This window comes from Galeopterus variegatus, unplaced genomic scaffold (genome assembly GCF_000696425.1).
Source record: "Galeopterus variegatus unplaced genomic scaffold, G_variegatus-3.0.2 Scaffold4699, whole genome shotgun sequence".
Classification (NCBI taxonomy): domain Eukaryota; kingdom Metazoa; phylum Chordata; class Mammalia; order Dermoptera; family Cynocephalidae; genus Galeopterus; species Galeopterus variegatus.
Window position 1 is genome coordinate 37,057 of NW_007730810.1, and position 7,991 is coordinate 45,047.

Consider the following 7,991-nt stretch of genomic DNA (forward strand, 5'->3'; position numbering starts at 1 on the left):
TTTTTTTTTTTTTTTTTTTTTTTTTTTTTGGTCTTTTTTTGTGACCGGCTGCACTGCGCTCAGTCAGTGAGCGCACCGGCCATCCCTATATAGGATCCGAACCCGCGGCGGGAGCGCTGCTGCACTCCCAGTGCCGCACTCTCCTGAGTGCGCCACAGGGTCGGCCCATAAAAGCCTGTCTGTTTTAAGAAATAATTTAAGCATTGAAGAATGGATAGTCTCCAAAAATGGAATTTCAAGGAGGTGTAGAGTGAACAATCTTGCTCGAGGCTGCCAAAATGATTTATTGCATGCTGAGATTTTTATTCACACATATATAGACTGCATACAGATAATGCATTAACTTTATCTTTAAACTGCAGATTTTGTGCTTGGAAAAGCAACTGATATTAGTGATAATACTACGGTACTTCAAAAAGTTTATGGAAGGATTCATATTATCTTTTAATTCTATTTTTCCATGAGCTTTTTGAAGTACCCTCATATACAAGAACACATCTCTGTCATTGATATGATGTTTCAAAGCTATTTTTCTAAAACTAAATAGGCATAATAAGGGAAATTCAGGAATTATCTTAAGAAGAAATCCTAAGGTTTATATCATCGAAGCAAAAAAATAAAAATAATCAATTGATATGTCTGAAAGAAATATACATTAAAAATTTAAATTACTGTTGCTTAATATCTGATAGCATTGCCTTTTCATGTAAAAAATGTGAATCCTATATATTAAAATATCAAATGCAATCAAAAGAAATGTTGTAAAATAAAATGAAAATTTTTGAGGAATTGTCCCTTTTCATTTATTGAATTTGTGTGCATGCTGTTGTTGATAGTAATTTGTACCCTTTTAATGTCCATGGGATTAGCCATGATGTCCCCTCTTTCATTCCTGATATTAGTAATTTGTCTTCTCTCTCTTAAATTGTAGAGGGTTAGAAATCTTGACTGCTATTTGATTTTTAGCATAGGGTTTTTAGGTAATGCATGCATGAGACAAAAGTCCTTGGATAGGAGGCAAGAGCCTGCAGCTAGAGGGAAAGAGCCCACCAAATCAATTCTAATCAAATATATGTGGATTTTCAGTTAGTTTTTGTATAGGGTTTTTAGGTAATGCATGTATGGGACATGCATGGGAGGGCAAGAGCCCACCAAATCAATTTTTTTTTTCCTTTTCTTTTTGTCTTTTTTACTGACCGCTAATGGGATTGCAACCCTCGGTGTCGCACCCGTACCGGGGACCGGCAACGGGATCGCAACCCTCGGTGTTGCACCCGCACCACGCTCAACCAGTGAGTGGGAACCAGTCTCCACATGGGATCCGAACCCTCGGCGGAAGTGTTGCCACGCTCCCAAGCGGCGCACCCTCCAGTGCACTACCGGACCGGCCCTACCACCAAATCAATTTTAATCACTGTTTAGTTAAGGGATTATATACACTGATTGTTAATATAATGGGTTCATTGGAAGGTTTTGTGAGAAGGAAACTCACACAGGTTTAAAGCCTTTAATGTGAGCAAAAGAACTGAAAAAACCAGGGATTATTCTGAGAGGAATAACCTTCAATACAACAAAGCTTAAATGATGGGAAAACATGTGAGTTAAGATTTCCAAGGATGTTTTGCTAGATTAGTTAGTACATGGGGATTGTTCCACATTTTTTTTTCCTTTTTGTCTTTTTTCGTGTCCGGCAACGGATCGCAACCCTCAGTGTCGCACCCATACCGGACCGGGACCGGCAACGGAATCGCAACCCTCGGTGTTGCTCCCACACCTCGCTCAGCCAGTGAGCGGGAACCGGTCTGTATGTGGGATCCGAACCCTCGGCGGGAGCGCCACCACGCTCCCAAGCGGTGCACTGTAGCAGTGCGCCACCGGGCCGGCCCAGGATTGTTCCACATTTTGCTTTAAGCTGTTTCTTTGAGTTTCTCAAGAAGTCAGGCACGTTCATGATCGTCTTATTGTTTCTTTTGCATGTCACATAGCTTAGATATATGATTTTTTTGATGGTATATTGTTTAAACTATTTTGAACCATGCATGCTTGGATGAAGATTGTTACATAGCCAATTTCTGTATGTTCTTATTATGATTGATTAACCACCTGTTCTTTTCCTGTAATTTCCTTGTTTTTTTCAATAAAAACTGAAGCAAAAACCAACTCGGGGCTGTACCCAGTTTCTCCTTCTAACAGAGGAGTTGGTGAGGTGCAGTCCCTTTGGGCTTCTCATAGCATTCATGGTGTTTTGAGTAATCTTTTTGCATCTCTGTTACACAGCGAGAAGTGTAACATTCAATATCATTCTTGGTATTGGTAATTTGTCTTCATTTTTTTGGTTATCCTGGATAATGTCTTATCAAAATTATTGGTCTTTTCAAAGAACGAGCTTTAGATTTCATTTACTCGATTATTTTCCTCTATAAGCTTTGTTGATTTTTGTTCTAATATATATTTTCTTTCTTCTGCTTGTTTTAGATTTAACGTGTTCTTCTTTTTCTAGTTTCAAAGGTGAAAACTTAGGTTACAGATTTTAGCAGAAAGAATAAGGAAAAATGGGTGTACTTCATCTTGCCCAGAACTTGAAAACTTATTAACATTTAGTAGCTTTCATTTTTGAATGTTTAAAATGTTTAATACATTATTGTCACAGTGATACCTACTTATATTTTATAAAATACATACATAATTATTGCTGTTTGTCTTAGCCTATGTGTCCACAAAAGAGTCTGATACAAGGATTTTCATGTGAATAAGTTTATTTGGCAAGTGGTTTCAGTCAGTCACAGTGAGAAAAATGAGTGGTGAAACACGGAAGAAAGAAAAGCCAAACAAGGATGCGCTATTAAATTGGACACCGCTATAGGCAAATGGTGCATGATCCTATGGGCTTGAACTTGGTATACGTTTTTGTTAAGAAGAATAACTGCCACATCTGAGATAAAACAGTGCAGTACATTCAACATGGAACCAAGTAGCTGAATGGTGTCCTTGAAGGAAGGTGCAGAATTGTGGGCACAGCATCAGATGTTGCTCTTGGGAAGTTGCACATTCAGCAGTGGCAGTAGCTTGAGTACCCTTGACAAGAGAAAACTAATGCTGTTGAGCTCATGCTTAGGCTCCAGCCCTGCTACCATGACAATTCACGGATTCATGTGCCAGAACCAAGATAATTGAGGAGAGACGCTGGCATGAGTCATTAGATACACTTGGTTGGTGAGTGCCTTTCCACAGTCAATTATCTTGCATGCCCATTAATATGAGGCACAGAGATGCATGTATTTGTTTCTATTCCCACAGTTCCATCCACATGCCTCTCATCCAGATTTTCTTATCTTCAATTTCCAATCTTTCTCCTTCCAAGACTGACATACCAGCTAAGTTTTTCTACACAGTATAGGAGACCACCTCAGGCCACAACTTCCTCCATACAAAGTGAAGTACCAGCTGTACTGCTCACAGATTTGCCAACTGGGAGTTATTCCTTCAACACTACTCTTTAGGGCTACTCCAACTGAAGCTGAAGTGAGGTGGCAGTCCATTTAAAACTATCATCATTTAATGCTGACATCTGTCCACCAGGACTGATATTTTCTTCTTCCATTAGTTGGTCACCTCCTACCCCATAAGGCCATAAGAGTGGTTCGAGGGAAGGGCATCATCACAACAATGGTCAATGCCATCCGGGTTTTGTGCAATCTGCTGATTTATTTGTGTCTTCTCAGGCTGGATCCTAAATGTAGCATTTCCATCATGGGGTGGATTACTGTTGAGCCTGCCACACCTTATATACAGCTTATGATGGGCAGCTCCTATCATATAGTCACTTGCTATCTCTTGGTCAGGCACTCTACTCAGACTTAATTGTATAGTAGGAGCTGTTTCTTAAATGGCAAGTAGTTTACAGGAGATATAGATTTTCTTCAGTACCTCATAATTCTGTATTGCAACTCCCACATGATGGCTTGGAATTGACTAGATGCTATATCCTTATCCATTATAGATACCTTAAGCACTATCAGATATACCAAAGCATATGGCCTGAATTACAGGGCAGCTTGCACTGAAGATTTGCAAACTTGGTGGAGGACCATAATTTTCTACTGTAGCTGCTAACATCAGACTTTGGCTTGCCAGGTCACATTTTTTCTTTTTGTACCAAGGAAGTTATCCACCAGTCAGCTATCCATACATCCAGCCCTGGAAAACTTCTATCTATAAGGCATTGCCATAGATTTGTCAGTCAAATTAGCCTGACTCCACTCTGACCTTACTTCCCATTATGGTAATGATACCTAACTTTCCCTAGGTTTTGTGCCACCACCTGGGCTCCGATTTTTAAGTCTTATCATCCGCATTGCAACATGGTTTACTTCCAACCATAGTTTGCAGAGGAGAGCTAATATTGAGCTTCTCAAAAATGTCAGTGCTCCTTCTCACCAACACATTCTTTATTATCTTAGTGTCTTCTCTGCTTTCCTAGGGAAAATAGTTCAGAGATAGGTCCTCTTGTCTCACACAACAAATAATTTCTAATACCCCCACTCCCTATGACCTTCTCACCAATTCCTCAGTACTCTGGCAAGGAAGTTCCAGCAGGCTGATATTGTCCAAACTTAAAGATGCCACACCAGCAGTATATTAGGCCAGCTCCAGGTCATTGAACACTGAGTCACAGGTGTGTGCTCCTATGTCAATAAGTTCTGCCCTATATTCACTTATATCCTGCCCTCTTCTCTTGATAGTTTTATATCCTCAAAACCTATTCCAACATATATCATCCTAGTACATGCTTGTACTTATTAGCCAGTTCCTGTAGCTGCTTCTGAATATAAGGTATTTTCCACGTTTAGAGACTATCTTGCTCATTGTGCTGTGATGATACTTTACCCTTGTCATAAGTTGCAAACAATGAAAAATGTTAGTGCTGGATGTTGAGTAAGACAAGCAATGTCTTTTGAGGTAGCTCCCTTAGATAAGGTTATTGTCTTGTCTCCAGGAACATGGAGGCTGCTCTCCAACAGCATGGGATTATGGGGCTGCTTCTGGCAGGCTGAGGGTACAGAGGACTATAGGTATTCAAGATTCTCACATTCATTGCTATTTCAGACCTCAGGGTTTTACTTTTTTATTATCAGTAGATAGATAGATAGATAGATAGATAGATAGATAGATAGATAGATAGATAGACAGATGATAGATAGATAGATAGATAGATAGATGATAGATACATAGATACATAGATAGATATAGAGACCTGTCAATATTGTGCATGCAGTCTCTGTGCAGTTCTGCAGACCTTACAGTTAGAATCTGGGCTTGAAATTCAGCAGTCTGCCTTATGACTAAAGGAGATGAGGATCTCCTTAGTTCAGTGGATTAGGGTCGATGATAGGTAAGGCTTTCCCATCAGACACACACACCTATGTTAGAGATCCAACTTAAAACAATGTTAGGTCCTGCCTTACCAACTACTAGGCTGGAAAGGATCTGAGTTCACACTGAGTTGGAAGCCAAACCCATCCACTTCCAAACCCCCAATACCTTTCAATGGCTCAGTGAAAGAGGAAAACTGAGGCAGGTCTGAGGCACATCTCCTTCACTTCAATATATGCCACAAGATAAAGAGCATCTCAGGAGGAATCAGGTGTCCACTTTTTACCCGAAACAGACACCCAGGAACTCACAAATATGAAGATGTCTTTGACTCTGGGTTTCAAACACTGGCAGTTAACATCTCCTTTCTATGGCACCTAAAATGTATCCTCAGAGCAGAGCTTTAAACCACACATCCCTTGCTCTCCTGACTCACAAAGCTATGAATGAATGAATGTGGTAACAAAGAAATTATTACAACTAGGAGATAGAGATAGCTCCACTGAGAAAACTAAAGGTGGGTAATATATTGAAATCAGAGGGACATAGTGTTATAGAATAAATAGTGTGTTTTCCCAGGGTATAAAGTCCACATGTAGTGTGGTGATGGTCTGTTGTCAAGCACTTCTCAGGGCCACTAGGAAGGTATGTGAATGGGTATAGGCTGTACACCTGGAGGAGTCTTGGTCTTCTTTGGCAGGGTCCAGAGGAAGTTTTGTGAGATCTGCAGCTTATAAAATTTGGAAGATTTTCTTTTAAAATAATACAAAATCAACCACAAAAGTGAATATTTATTTAGAATGATAACTTATAACAAGCATTAAAATGATGACAACTACAATATTCAAAAATTCCAAGCAAATTATATATATATATATGAATGTGTATAATATATAGTTTTTAGTTTACATAAACGCCACTTATGTAGCTGCACAATCTGAAGTATGATGAAGTGAACATTCAAGGTGAAGGATATAATGGTTTTATTGCAAATCAAAACACCAAACTTTGGCAAATTTTACATAAACATGTAGCCATGTGAACAGATAACAAGAGCCCCAAAGTGACAGTTGTCTCACTCTAAGAGGTAAAAATGCACAAGTTTATGTTAAGCCCTTAGCATTTATTTTCACATCAAGTTTTAAAAATAAAATAGCTTTGCTACCATTTATTTTCACAGAAAATCTTGTTTCAAGTTAGGATAAACAATTTATTGGCTTCAGATTTTTCGTGTTGTATATTTAACCATATTTAGATAATTATCATATTTAGCCAAATGGAGGCTTTTTCTGTGACCTAATTCCAAATTCCCAGACTCTGGTCCATCTAATCCTTCTAGCAGTTTGGAATGACTTACCAGTTAGCATTTATGTTTTTAGAACCAATTGAAACTAATCTACAAATAAGCCAGATGATAAAGCTTGCTTCATTTGCGACAAATTACATATTTGGAGATAAGACTCAGAACAAAGTGCTTGATTTTTCTACAGCTTTTATCAAACTAGATGGGCTCTTAAGCAGTCAGCCTGGACTCAGGTCTAGAGTGGCCAGACTGTGAGACAATTACTCTAGCTGCCTTATATATGTGGTCAGACAGCTTTATTAAGAAGATCCACTCACTGTTAAGGAAGACAGCCAGAAGCCTGTCTGTTTTAAGAAACTATTCAGCCATTGAAGGATAGACACTTCCAAAAATAGAATTTCAGGGAAGTGCAGAATGAAGAATCCTATTTACGGCTACCAGAATTATCTTCTGCATGCTGAGATATTATTCAGACACATATAGACTACATGCAGGTAATCCATTTAACTTACTTTTGAGTTTCAGATTGTTTTCTTGCAAAAGCAATTATAGTTAGTTATAATACATAGCAAAGCATATCTATCTTTGGTTATGTCTCAGAGATATATTTTTTCCAAAAATAAATAGGCATGGCAGGAAAAATAATTCAACTATCTTAAGAGAAAACCCAATATTTTATAAAAAATTAAGCAAAAATATATAATTGAAGTTTCTTTCAGACTTTTTTCTAATCATCTTGCTTAATATCTAATAGTGCAATTTTAATATTAAAATGATTGTGCACATTGTATTTAACTATACAGCAGACACACAAAAATGCCATAAAACAAAACAGTACTTTCCCTTAAAATCATTTAGTAATTATGTATTCTAAAAATGTATGGGAAAGTAGACCTGCTGAAATATGTTGACAAAATTGACTTAGAAGAAGTGCAAGAAAAGGAAAGGAAGATGTAGTGATACCTACAGATCCTAAAGATCTCAAAAAAAAGTGAACACATTACCCAATGTCTTCCATTTTCAGAAACTACATGTTAGAGAGAATTATTCAGATTTTTAAATTTTATTTTCATTTTAACTTCTCAATATGCATTGTAGTTGACTTTCTTGTCCCTTTACCTGTTCCTCTTTCCCCCCTTCCTCACCCCTCCCCTCACTACATATCTGTTCACTTGTCTTAACGAGTTCAAGGAATTGTTGTGATTGTTGTGTCTTCTCCCCCCCACACCCTTTATTTGTTTGAATATTTATTTATTTTAGCTCCCACAAATAAGTGAGAACATGTGGTATTTCTCTTTCTGTGCCTGACTTGTTT